The following is a 14399-nucleotide window of genomic DNA, read 5'->3' as shown; positions in this document are numbered from 1 at the left end:
GACAGAGCATGAGCGGGGGGAGAGGCAGAGAGAGAGGGAGACACAGAACTCAAAGCCGGCTCTGGGCTCCGCACTGTCAGGACAGAGCCTGACGCGGGGCTTGAACTCACAAACTGTGAGATCGTGACCTGAGCCGAAGTCGGAGGCTTAACTGACTGAGCCACCCGGGCGCCCCTCTTTCACTTCCATTTTTTTTTTTTTTTAATTTTTTTTTTTCAACGTTTTTTATTTATTTTTGGGACAGAGAGAGACAGAGCATGAACGGGGGAGGGGCAGAGAGAGAGGGAGACACAGAATCGGAAACAGGCTCCAGGCTCCGAGCCGTCAGCCCAGAGCCCGACGCGGGGCTCGAACTCACGGACCGCGAGATCGTGACCTGGCTGAAGTCGGACGCTTAACCGACTGTGCCACCCAGGCGCCCCTTCGCTTCCATTTTAAATGTCACTTCCTCATCCCATGTTTCGTTGTATTTTATTATTCACTACCAGGTGTGGCATTTAAATAGCTCCCTAACAATCTCCCTCACTTTCTATATCCCTGACTTCCGGCCAAATGCAGAGGGTCTCCAGGGCACTCCGTGGGCCCCCAGGGGATGGCAGAGACACAAAGTGGAAGGAGCCTGGGTTCTTGCATAAACAGATGGGAGCCTGCCCTCCGATGGCCCCTCTGTCAAAGACACTTGGTGTATTAGTTACCTGTTGTTGTAGAAAAATTATCCCAGAGCTTTGTGGTTTCGATCAAAAAGCAATTTACGGGGCGCCTGGGTGGCGCAGTCGGTTAAGCGTCCGACTTCAGCCAGGTCACGATCTCGCGGTCCGTGAGTTCGAGCCCCGCGTCGGGCTCTGGGCTGATGGCTCGGAGCCTGGAGCCTGTTTCCGATTCTGTGTCTCCCTCTCTCTCTGCCCCTCCCCTGTTCATGCTCTGTCTCTCTCTGTCCCAAAAATAAATAAAAAACGTTGAAAAAAAAAAATTAAAAAAAAAAAAAAAAAAAGCAATTTACTCCCTCTCTGTTCCATGGGTTAGGACTTCAGGAGCAACAGAGCTAAAAGTCCTGACTCACCATCTCTCGTGAGGTTTGCAATCAAGATGTCAGCCGGAGCTTAGCACAAAACAGACACTCAGATCAATAGAACAGAATAGAGAACCCAGAAATGGACCCACAAACATATGGCCAACTAATCTTTGAAAAGAAGGAAAGAATATCCAATGGAATAAAGACAGTCTCTTCAGCAAGTGGTATTAGGCAAACTGGACAGCGACATGCAGAAAAATGAACCTGGACCCCTTTCTTACACCAGACACACACAAAAAACTCAAAATGGATGAAAGATCTAAACATAAGACAGGAAGCCATCAAAATCCTCGAGGAGAAAGCAGGCAAAAACTTCTTTGACCTTGGCCGCAGCAACTTCTTACTCGAAACATCTCCGGAGGCAAGGGAAACAAAAGCAAAAATGAACTATTGGGACCTCATCAAAATTAAAACTTCTGCACAGCAAAGGAAACAATCAGCAAAACTAAAAGGCAACCGACAGAATTGGAGAAGATATTTGCAAGTGACATATCAGATAAAGGGTTAGTATCCAAAATCTATAAAGAACTTACAAACTCAACACCCAAAAAATAAACAACCCAGTGAAGAAATGGGCAAAAGACATGAATAGACACTTCTCCAAAGAAGACATCCAGATGGCCAACAGGCACATGAAAAGATGTTCCACATCACTCATCATCAGGGAAATACAAATCAAAACCACACTGAGATACCACCTCACGCCAGTCAGAATGGCTATCATTAACAACTCAGGCAACCACAGATTTGTCGAGGATGCGGAGAAAGAGAATCTCTTTTGCACTGCTGGTGGGAATGCAAACTGGTGCAGCCACTCTGGAAAACAGTGTGGAGGTTCCTCAAAAAACTAAAAATAGGGAGCGCCTGGGTGGCTCAGTCGGTTAAGCGACCGACTTCGGCCCAGGTCACGATCTCACGGTCCGTGAGTTTGAGCCCCGCGTCGGGCTCTGTGCTGATGGCTCAGAGCCTGGAGCCTGTTTCAGATTCTGTGTCTCCCTCTCTCTGACCCTCCCCCATTCATGCTTTGTCTCTCGCTGTCTCAAAAATAAATAAACGTTAAAAAAAAAAAAACAACTAAAAATAGAACTACCCTACGACCCAGCAATGGCACTACTAGGCATTTACCCAAGGGCTACAGGTGTGCCGTTTCGAAGGGACACATGCACCCCCATGTTCATAGCAGCACTATCGACAACAGCCAAAGTATGGAAAGAGCCCAAATGTCCACCGATGGATGAATGGATAAAGAAGATGTGGTATATAGATACAATGGAGTATTACTCGGCAATCAAAAAGAATGAAATCTTGCCATTTGCAAACACGTGGATGGAACTGGAGGGTATTATGCTAAGCGAAATTAGTCAGAGAAAGACAAAAATCCTATGACTTCACTCATATGAGGACTTTAAGAGACAAAACAGATGAACATCAGGGAAGGGAAGCAAAAATAATATAAAAACAGGGAGGGGGACAAAACAAAAGAGACTCTTCAATACGGAGACCAAACTGAGGGTTACGGGAGGGGTTGTGGGAGGGGGGATGGGCTAAATGGGTCAGGGGCACTAAGGAATCTACTCCTGAAATCATTGTTGCCCTATATGCTAACTAACTTGGATGGAGATTTTAAAAATAAATTAAATTTAAAAAAAGAGAGAGATGCCAATCAATCAATCAATCAATCAATCAAAAAGATGTCGGCCTGAGTTGCCATCATCTGAAGACTTGCTTGGAGGGTCCCCTTCCCTGGGGGCTCACTCTCATGGCTGTGGGCTGCAGGGCCTCAGCTCCGACCCTGTGGTCCTGCCTGCGTGTCTGCACGCCATGGCAAGTGGCTTCCCCCAGAGTGAGTGACCCAAGACAGAGGGCAAGCAGGAAGCCAAAGTGCCTCTTGTGACTGGATGTCACACTTTTCAGCCACCATTTACTCATTAGAAGTGAATGACCCAGCCCAGCGCCCACTCAAGGGGAGGAGAATGAGGGGCCACCTCTTGCCTAGACGAGTATCCAGAACGCATGGACACCTCCCAGAAGCACCACGCCCTGGCTGAACCCATTCACCCGTCTACGAGGTACCTGCACCTGAGGAGAAGCAAATATGATAAGCGGAAGGCTGTTTGACTGTGAACTTGGGCCACGGGAGTCTCTGGGCACACACCTCCTTACATTCTCCTGTGTTTGTCTGTGTGGATCCCATCCTTCTTTTTTTCTTTTTTTTAATGTTTATTTATTTTTGAAAGAGAGAGAGAGAGAGAGAAAGAGAGAGAGAGAGAGTGGGGGAGGGTCAGAGAGAGAGAGGGAGACACAGAATCCAAAGCAGGCTTCAGGCTCTGAGCTGTCAGCACAGAGCCTGACATGGGGCTTGAACCCGCAGACCACGAGATCACGACCGGAGCCAAAGTCGGAAGCTTAACCGACTGAGCCACCCAGGTGCCCCCCACCCCCGCTGTCCCTCTTTCTGAGATAACTGGTCGTGACTTCTCGAGCCTCCAACCTCCCACGCTCATTCCCTTGTCCTCCTGGATCTCCCGAGCCCACATCTCTGCGTACACCCTCTGCGGGGATAGAAGGACAGTCTCTCCTCCTTTCAGACCCTCTGGGTCCTCCTCATCTGCTCCCCCTCCCCTCCCCTCCTCATTTCCCAAAGTCAACACTTCTCTATGTGTTTCCTTGTTTCTTTGTTGCCTATCGACCGGAAGCTCCACGAGGTGGGACCTTTATCTGTTTTGCTCACTAATGCGTTCTCCACACTTAGAACAAGGCCTGGCTCATGGTGGGCACTCAGTACATACTTGTTGGATAAAGAAACGACTGAATGAACGGCAGGAGGGAAACCCCGTCCATTCTGATGGGAGAGCGGCAGAAGGAAAAGTGTGTGTCCCAAATTCCCTGCACCAGGCGAGAAGGCTCATGAGGGCAGGAAGTGTCTTTTGGTTCTCTACCAAGCCCCCAGCACAGAGCCCTGTGCCTGGCACATAACAGGCCCTATAAACGTGTGCTGATCGGCTGAGCGCTCGCTCATTGCCCAAGCCATCACCTTATTGCCCCCAATACCTTCCTTTTTTTTTTTAAAGTTTATTTTTTTTTAATGTTTATTTATTTTTGAGAGAGAAAGAGAAAGACAGAGCCCAAATGGCGGAGGGGCAGAGAGGGAAGGAGACACAGAATCTGAAGCAGGATCCAGGCTCTGAGCTGTGAGCACAGAGCCCGATGCGGGGCTCGAACCCACAAACTGCGAGATCATGACCTGAGCCGAAGTCCGACGCTCAACCGACTGAGCCACCCAGGCACCCCTATTTATTTATTTTTGAGAGAGAAAGAGAGAGCGCATAAACAGGGGAGGGGCAGAGAGAGAGGGAGAGAGAGAATCCCAAGCAGGCTCCATACTGTCAGCACAGAGCCTGATTCAGGGCTCGAACCCACAAACCATGAGATCATGACCTGAGCTGGATGCCTAACTGACTGAGCTACCTAGGTGCCCCACCCCTAATGCCTTTTTTGGTACATTTGTGTAAGAGGTGCTGTCCCTGGACCTGTCCTTAGCCCACCCCTGTATTCTACGTCCCTTTACAGTTGCCCTCAGGGCCTGCCTTCAGAATTACGACATGGCTCCCGGTCTCTGCTCTGCCCTCCGATGACACTCAGGCTGTCTAGCCTGGTGGTGACTGTTCCCTGGCTTTTCCCAGAGACTGTGGGGAAAGGCTTAGCCCAGACACTGCTTGGGTTAGGGGCGTAATTCACCACAGGCCCCAGGGGACCTGGGTCCGGACGGTGGGGCCTGTTGGCTCACAAGAACTGCTAAGGTGTATTGGGGAACCAGACAGAGTCCTGGCTTGGCCAGGACTCAGAGACACCCAGCAGGGTGACTCTGGCTAAGTTCCCTAGCCCCTCTGAGCTTTTACTTTCTCAGCAATAAAATGGCAACTTGCGGGGCGCCTGGGCAGCTCAGTCAATTAAGCATCCAACTTTGGCTCAGGTCACAATCTCCCAGTTGGTGAGTTCAAGCCCCGCGTCGGGCTCTCTGCTGTCAGCACAGAGCCTGCTTCAGATCCTCTGTCCCACTCTCTCTGCCCCTCCCCCACTTGTTCTTTCCTTCTCTCTCTTTCTCAAAATAAATAAATAAAAACTGAAAAATAATTTGATAAAAAAATGAATAAATAAATAAATACATAAAATGGCACCTCGGGGTGCCTGGCTGGCTCAGTCAGTAGAGCATGCGACTCTTGATCTTGGGGTCATGAGTTCAAACCCCACGTTCAGCTTAGAGTTTACTTTAAAAAACAAACAAATAGGGCGCCTGGGTGGCTCAGTCGGTTAGGAGTCCGACTTCAGCTCAGGTCACGATCTCGCGGTCTGTGAGTTCGAGCCCCACGTCGGGCTCTGGGCTGACGGCTCGGAGCCTGGAGCCTGCTTCGGATTCTGTGTCTCCCTCTCTCTCTGCCCCTCCCCCGTTCATGCTCTGTCTCTCTCTGTCTCAAAAATAAATAAATGTTAAAAAAAATTAAAAAAAATTTTAAATTAAAAAAATAAAATCAAACAAACAAAAAACGACGGCAGCTTGTCACAGGACGGGGATTGAGAAAATGGACAAGGTACAAAGTAAGAGGGGTGAGAACAGGGCTATGGGGCCACCCTGCCTGGGTTTCGGGGCTGACTGTGTTTCCCTAGCAGCTCTGCAAAGCTCGGGCGAGTTGCTCAGTCTTTCTGTACCTCGGTCTCCTCGTCCACGAACCATGCGTGATCACAGAACCTGGCTCGTGGGACCGTTGTAAGAATTAAAACCACGCCTGGCATCCAGTCAGAGCTCAGCACACACGGGCTGTGTGATAATCCTTACGATTTGCAGCATCCACAGGGGAGCAGTTTTCACTATTCCAAACCCTGTGCCGACGGAGGCCACAGACGCGGGAACCATTACAATATGGGGTCATATGAGATTGTGTTCACAGGCACCAAGAGGAGGGAGAGATTCATTTGGGTTTACAGCCGATCCTTGGCAGTGTCTCAGACGAGCCCTAGGGATTTTCCGGGCAAACGGGAGAAGAAAAGCATAGAGAAGAGACCTTTGCCAAAGAGACCAGCAGAGTTGGGTGACACGAGGACAAAGTGAGCTTGATGACAACACAAAGTGGATGAGGAAGGGTGGGGGGGAGGCGGGCTGAAGCCGACCACGCGGGAATCCGAATGTCCGGTTGGGAAGGCCTTTGTCAGAGCAGGGAGTGGAAGCGGGTGTAGCCATCTGGCTCACGTGGCAGCTGTCCCAGGCTCCTTCCAGCTGCCTTCTTGGACTGCAGAGGTTGGAATGATAAAACGAAGCCAAACAGAGCAAAACAACAACAACAAAAAAAACCACATATGCTTCAGCTGTTCCATGGCAACCATGGGAGACTTAACTCTGGAACCCAGTGAAATAGAGCCCCGCCCCTGCCCCCCCCCCCCCCCCAGGTATTCCTTCTGTCCCTGTGCTTCCCAAACCGTGGCACCGCGGAGCCTTCCAGGCCCCTGGATGGCAGTGTCATCTCACTGGAACAGCCGCGTCCCCACTGCCTGTGGTATGCCACCTCAAGTGGCTCTGACTGGAACCCTGTGCAGGAGGAAATGATTTCAAACAATCTCAACAGGGACTGTCCCCTCGCTTCTCCACGAAGCTGCTGCCCTCTGTGTCCCTGATTCGGCCAGAACCGACCACTTCAGGGCCATCAGGCCCAAGACAATGCACGTATCCACCCATCTATTCATCTACCCAAACGTTTGCTTATTTCCTCCTTCAATATTCACTGAGCTCTTGTTTTGTACCAGGCCCTGGACCTGGGGCTGGGAACGGGGAGATAAACCGGGTATGATGCCCACTCTTTGGGCCGTCTATCGCTGTGAAACAAACCACCCTAAAACCTAAAGGTTTGCACCAACAACCGCCGTTTCATTCCTCACAGTTTTGCAGTTTGGGCAAGGCTGAGTGGAGCGCACAACTCTTTTCTCCCCCATGTGGCATCATCCGGCACAGCCAGCTGTTTTCCCAGCAAAGGATGGGCTTGCTCGGGAATCGCTGAGAATTTACAATCCGGGACGAGCGAGCCGCCGCGGTAAAACCGCAGGCAAGTCCCCGAACAAAGGAGAGGGCCATTCTTTGATAGAGGCAAGTGGGGCGTCGGGAGTCATAAACGGGGAGCTTGACGTATGGTGGCTTCTCAGTGGCTGAGCTGTGACTGTCTGTCCTTGGCTGGGCTGTGGCTGGAGGAAGAAGAAATGTGCCTTCCTCCCGCTGGGATGGTCAGTAAAAGCAGTACCTATCGCTCCCGAGTTCCTTCCCTCCCCGTTGGCTCCGCAGTTGACAGCTAATGTTGGGCGTGAGAGCTCCCCCTGCTGGCCTCCTGGCTCCCTTCTAATGAGGTTTCCTTTCATTCCTTTTCACACGGGCAGGGGCTCCATAGAAGAAACAGAATTGAATAAATGCGTGTCAGATAAATGATGGGAGGAATTCCTGACGTGTGGCCCCTGGAGCCGATACCCAGCTGAGTTGAGGAGTGGGCATCGCTCGTCAAGGAGTGCCGAGAATTGTCTCCATTTCGACGCCTGCCTCAGGTAAGGAAGCCAATGCCCAAGGAGCTGGGACAGGTAATGAGCAAGAGTGAACTTGGCCACTGGGGACGGGAAGCAGCTCTCACTGGGGAGGTGGGCCCCGTGAGGCTCCTGGAGAAGCCAGGAATCCTTACTTCTTGTGTGAAATCATATATTTTAAGCAACGACGACTAATTTATAAAAATTGTCAGTGCTGCGCAGGTCAAACAAAACTCGACCCAGGGTCGGATGTGCCTGTGGGCAGGCGGCTCGAGTCTCTGACCTGAAGGCTGCTTGTCCTCCAGATTGTCAATGGTGCCCTTCTCCACGAAGCTTCGGGCTCACCTGGCCACCCAGCTCCCAGCGACCTGGAATTGCTACTGCCTTTGTTTTTAAACCTTTATTTATTTTCCTGTGTATGAAAGGAATCCCCTTTCTTGGTGAAAAATTCAAACCTTACAGAAATGTCTGACCCATAAACACAGACACAATCCTATCGCTACCTTCCACCCACATCACCACCAGGACTAGTTGGTGAATATCCCTGCGGATATTTTAAGGGATTTTTTCCCCCTCGGTTCACAAAACTGAAATCTTATTGTATAACCATTATACAATCTCTTTTTTCCATAATAACATAGGGTGGACAACTTTTCATGGCAGTGACACTGAACTCAATTTATCCTTTTTTTTTTTAAATGTTTATTTATTATTGAGAGACAGAGCATGAGCAGGGGAGGGGCAGAGAGGGGGAGACACAGAATCCGAAGCAGGCTCTGAGCTGTCAGCACAAAGCCCGACGCAGGGCTCGAACCCATGAACCGTGAGATCATGACCCGAGCCGCAGTCGGACGCTTAACCGACTGAGCCACCCCGGCACCCAGATTGTATATATACATTTTAAAAGAAACCCTTCAATTCCACCAAAAAACCTTTTTGATCTAGATTGAAATTTTAGGTCCATTCGGAGAAGAATTGAGAGTTTTACAGTCCTGAGCTTGTTAACCCTCTGGGCCTAATAAAGTCTTGTGTTGTCTGTATCTCAGGAGGAGGAATGGAGATAGTTAACTACTGACTCATCTTAAAAATATTTATTGGTCTATTTTTGTTCTCAGTTTTAGCACATCTTTTATTTTCCAGAAATTGTCCATTTCACCTAAGTTTTCCAATGTATTGCCATAAAATGCCACCTACTCTATTTATATTATTTTAAAACCTCTGCTGTGTCTGTGGTTATTTCTGATTTCCATTCTTTATATTACTTGGACCTCAACTCTTTTTTTTATCAGTCTTTTTAAAAATTTTTTTAAAAACTGTTTTATTTATTTTTGAGAAAGTGAGAGGGCGTGAGCAGGGTAAGTTCAGGGAGAGAGGGAGACAGAATCCGAAGCAGGCTCCAGGCTCTGAGCTGTCAGCACAGAGCCCGACGCGGGGCTCGAACTCACGGACCGCGAGACCATGACCCGAGTTGAAGTCTGACACTTAACTGACTGGGCCACCCAGGTGCCCCCTTTTTTGATCAGTCTTGACAGCAGTCTATCTTGGGGGGGGGGGTGACCGATCAGGTGGAGGCTGGTGTCTCAGAGGTGAAAGAATTCACCCAAGGCAGAACAAAGGAGTTAGAAGTTCATGGAATACACTGCAAGGGAAGGAGGGCAGGACAGCAAAGAGATTGTCTGCCTGGAAGCGGGGGTGGGGGGCTGTAGTTAAGGGGAGGAGGTCAGGAGGTAGGGGAGGTTCGTATGGAATTTTCTTTTCGGTGCCTATGACTGGTTGTAAGCAGCCCCTTGGTCAGCTAGGGCTTATGGGTATTTTGAGGTGTGGCACCTGATAGGTGGTCACGGTGGGCCCCTTCTACCTTTCTCAGGTTCCCACTGCTGAAGCCTGTTGCCTAAAAGCAGCCTCTACAGATCTTATGATTAGCGAATTCAAAGTACCAGCTTTCACCTTTGTTAATCTCTAGTTCAGCTTTACTTATTTTATTAATTTCTACTTTGTTGTTTCCTTGACTTTTTCATTGGTAAAATTCACATACCATAATATTCACCATTTGAAAGTGTACAATTCAGCGATTTTAAGTATAGTTACCAAGTCGGGCAACCGTTACTGGTATGTATTCCGGAACGTTTCTATCACCCCCAAAGGCAACCCCATATCCATTAGCCATCGCTCCCCATTTCCCAATCCAGCCCCTGGCATCCATTAAATTTCTGTCTATGTGGACTTTACTCTTCCAGATATTTAACAGAAATGGAATGATACGACATGTCTAGCTTCTTTCACGGAGCATAATGTTTTCAAGGTTCATCAGTGTTATAGCATGAATCAGCCCTTCGTTCCTTTTTATAGCTGAATAATACTCCATCGGATAGATATGTTACATTTTGTTTCTCCGTTCACGGACCTTTGGGTTTCCACTTTTCAGCTAGGTTGAATAATGCTGCTACGAACACTCATGTACAAGTGTTTATGTGAACAGACATTTTCACTTCTCCTGGGGATGTAACCAGGAGTGGCACTGCGGGATCATAGGGTAACTCTCCGTTCATTTTCTTGAGGAAACGCCAAACTGTTTTCCAAAGGACCTGTACTATTTTCCCCTGCTAGAACTGCGTGAAGGCGCCAATGTCTCTACATCCTTGCTAATACTTGTTATTATGGGGCTTTTTGTATGTGTCTTTTTTATTATAACCATCTGGGCGTGAAGTGATCTCATTGTGGTTTTGGTTTGCATTTCCTTCATGTGCCTATTGGCCATTTCTTCTTTGAAAGAAATTTCTGTTCAACTCCTTTGCCATTTTTGAAGTGGGTTATCTGCCTTTTTATTATTGAGTTGGAAGGATTCTTTTTATATTCTAGATACAAGTCTTTCATCAGATATATATATGGTCTGCAAATCTTGTCTGTTATTCTGCGGGTTGTCTCTTCAATTTCTTGATGCTGTCTTTAGAAGCACAAAAGTTTTAAGTTTTGATGAAGTCCAATGTAGCTAGGTTTTCTTTCATTGCGATGCTTTTGATGTCATATCCAGGAAACCATTATCTAACCCAAGGTCATGTAGACTTATGCCTGTGTTTTCCCTAAGACTGTTATAGTTCCAGGTCTTACATTTAGGTCTTTGATCCATTGTGAGCTAATGTTTTGTGTATGGTGTGAGGTAAGGTTCCCAGAACCATTTGTTGACAAGACTACTTTTCCTCCACTGCATCGTGTTGTTGATAATCAACTGACTATAAATGTATATGCTTATTTCTGGACTTTTAATTCTACTCCCCTTCTTTGTCTATCCTTTTGCTATTACTACATAATCTTGCTTATTGTAGCTTTGTAGTAAGTTTTTAAAATCAGGAAGTATGAGTACTCCAACTTTCTTCTTCCTTTTTAAGAATGTTTTCTCTATTGGGGGTCTCACGCATTTCCACATGAATTTGAAGATCTCATCAATTTCTGCGATGAAGGCAGCAGGGATTTTGACAGGGACTGCTGAATTTTTAGATCAATTTTAGGGACCATGCCATCTAACAATATTAAGTCCTATAACCCATAGATATCAGATATCTTTCCATTTATTTAATGTTTATTTATTTTTGAGAGAGAGAGAGAGAGAGAAGATCCAAAGCAGGCTCTGTGCTGAGATCATGACCTGAGGACTGGAGCCAAAGTCAGACGCTTAACTGACTGCGCCACCCAGGGATCCCTCTATGTGTCTATCTTTGTGTCAGTACCACACTGTTTTCATTACTACAGCCTGTAGTATAACTTAAAATCTGGAAATGTGATGCCTCCAGCTTTGTTTTTCTTTACCAAGATTGTTTTCGCTATTTGGGGTCTTTTGTGGTTCCATACAAATTTTAGGATTATTTGTTCTAGTTCTGTGAGTAATGCTGTTGGTATTTTGATAGGGATTGCATTAAGTCTGTAGATTGCTTTGGGTACTATGGACATTTTAACAATATTTGTTCTTCCAATCCCTGAGCATGAAATATCTTTCCACTTGTATCATCTTCGATTTCTTTCATCAACATTTCGTAGTTTTCCAGAGTACAAGTCTTTCGCTTCCTTGGTTAAGTTTATTCCTAGATATTTTATTATTTTTGGTGCAATTTTAAATGGGATTGCTGCCTTAATTTCTTTCTGTTGCTTCATTATTGGTGTATAGAAATGCAGTGGGTTTCTGTACATTGATTTTCTATCCTGTAACCTTACTAAATTCGCTTATTGGATCAGGAACAGGGCAAGTTATACGCACGACACTTCTGGGGTCCCCACAAATAGGGCATATGCCTGACAGGCAGAGCGTGGGGAGAGGAGACAAGACGTGAACGGAGGTGTCAGAAGATCTTTCTGGCCATTGTAGGGGCAATAAGTGGAGAGCAGAGAATAGGAAAGGAGACCAGTCGGGTGGCTGTTAAACTGGACCAGGCATAAGATGGTGACAGCCTGGACCAAGAAGACCAGGAGATGGCGATGGAAACACTTCGGAGGCAGACTCAATAGGACTTCATCTTTCTCTCTCTCTCTTTTTAATGTTTATTTATTTTTGCGAGCGAGAGAGACAGAGCCTGAGCAGGGGAGGGGCAGAGAGAGGGAGACGCAGAATCGGAAGCAGGCTCCAGGCTCTGAGCTGTCAGCACAGAGCCCGACATAGGGCTCAAACTCATGGACCGCAAGATCATGACCTGAACCCTCGAGATCATGACCTGAGCCGAAGTCGGCGGCTTAACCGACTGAGCCAGCCAGGTGCCCCCCACCCCCCAGGACTTCATCTCTTGAGTAATTTACCGTAAGAGCCTCCTGTTTTCCCCCCCGCTCTCACCTTTGCCCGCAACCCCACTCCATTCAATAGCACAGGTGCTAGAGTGACCCTCTTACCTAAGTAGAGCCTTTTACAACATCTCTGCTCATGGCTCCTCATGCCACTCAGAGTAAAAGCCAAGGTCCTGGTAATGGCGAATGCCATCTGGTTCTGCCTCCTCCTCCTCCTTACCCTTTTGCTATTTCCACTCTGGCCACACCCACGTCCTCCAACAAACCAGGACAGGTTGACTCTTACCTAGCTGCAACTCTTTACCCAGATATCCACTTGGCTCACGCCTCTACCTCCTTCAAGTCTTTGTCCAGCTTCTCACTGATATGGCAACCTGCTTCGAGCACCCTACCGCACTCCTGACCCCCTTTTGTTCTGCTCTTTTTTTTTTTTTTTTTTTTTTTTGCCTAGAGCACTTATTATTCATTGCCTCCCAACGTAGTAGAGAATTCACTTACATCATGCGTATTGTCTATCACCCAGCACATTTACTAGAATAAAACGTCAAAAAGGCAGAGATCTGTGTTTTGTTCACGGACATCCTAAGTTCCTAGAACAGGCTGCATCTGACACATATTCGCAGACAACTGAATGAATGACTTATTTACCAGTGGGGATGTGGGGACAGATGGAGAGGGACAGGGGAACAAGATGCCCACGTTTCCGGAGCCGGGTAAGAGGGGATGACTAGGGACACTGAAGTGTTTTAAAAACAGGAGATATTCTAGTAAAGACCAGACGTGGGAGTCATCAGCACTTGGGTGGGGAAATGGAATCCACAGGAGCAGAGGACATTATGTACACAAAACAAACAGAAGGGGCCAACGTGGACACCGACATTTAATAAAAGGACAGAGGGAGGAAAGGGGCAGATGTACAGCCAGAGAGAAAAGCAGAGGCCTGTGGGATCACAGAAGTTGAAGGAGGAGACTTTTTACAAGAGGAAAGAGATCGAGTCGGGCGAGAACCGAAAGCTGACCATTGGTTTTAGTCACTAGAAAGTAATAGATGGCCTCGCGGGGGAGCCAACTCTGTGACAGCTAAATTGGTCAGGACAGTTGGGGAGGTGGTGAAGGTGATGAGGCCAACCAACAGCACGGGAATCTAGAATCAGACACACCCGATGCCAATCCCAGGACAGGTCTTGTTAAATCTCTGAACATCAACAGTCCCAAGTCCAAAATGAGTATAGCACCTTCTAGCTCATAAACTGTAGTGCTTGGATGTTAAATGCGACGGAGGACAACGCAAGGCACAAATTGGGTGTATCGGCTTCATTCTGTCAACGAGCTGACTGGGTTGGCTGCGACTGCGACACAAACAAATACTACGCAGCCCAAGATCAGTAGTAGCTGCGATTACGGCCCGGGGCTGAACACAAGGAGAGCAAAGCTGTAGGCGCCGGGAAGCTGAAGTCAATCCCTTTGCATTGAACACCATCCCAACATTAGCCGGAATTAAAGGTCTGCCTTCTAAATCCCAGACACATCAGGCTGCCCCTCTCTTTTGTGGCGCAGCAAATGTTCCCGCTGGGCAGACACAGATCACCCGCCCACGGACTGCGCCCCCCCTACCCCCCAACCCTGCCAGCTGTCCGCCCACTGGGGTTGGACCTAGACCTAGGCAACGCTGCCTTCCGTCCCTAGCAACCGCTCACCTGCTTTTCCCTTTCCACAGGCCAGCAAATGTCCTTCCTTTTCTTATTGGGCCGCGTAACTCTATCTAGGCCAATTAGTAGCAGCCACGGGGACCCAACTCACTCCCACACAAATCGGGGGTGATCGCGGAGAAGCAAATTTTTCTTTTCTGAACCCAGTTCTCCAAGGAAGCCTCTTATTTGTGAAGTTGTTGCGAAATCTTCTGGAATGAGACTCTAAAACATTTTATTTCTCTTAAGCCCGTAATGCTTGTCCCTTGCACACTCCCCCTTCCAAGTGGTACGGCCCACACGAAGCTCCACCTTCC

The 14399-nt window shown here is 48.0% G+C and overlaps 1 long non-coding RNA gene across 1 annotated transcript; it reads right to left on the bottom strand.

The window, feature by feature from the left end:
- Positions 1–5624: 5624 nt before the first annotated feature.
- LOC131488129 (uncharacterized) lies at positions 5625–14337 on the bottom strand. The gene is made up of 2 exons (XR_009250084.1): positions 14092–14337; positions 5625–7300 (listed from the first exon to the last, which is right to left on the bottom strand). It is a non-coding gene; the product is annotated as an uncharacterized LOC131488129 (long non-coding RNA).
- Between the last annotated feature and the right edge of the window lie 62 nt (positions 14338–14399).

The sequence above is a fragment of the Neofelis nebulosa genome, chromosome 10, assembly GCF_028018385.1.
Source record: "Neofelis nebulosa isolate mNeoNeb1 chromosome 10, mNeoNeb1.pri, whole genome shotgun sequence".
Taxonomy (NCBI): Eukaryota; Metazoa; Chordata; class Mammalia; order Carnivora; family Felidae; genus Neofelis; species Neofelis nebulosa.
Note: the sequence above shows the minus strand (reverse complement) of the source record. Positions and strands in the feature narration are given on the sequence as shown.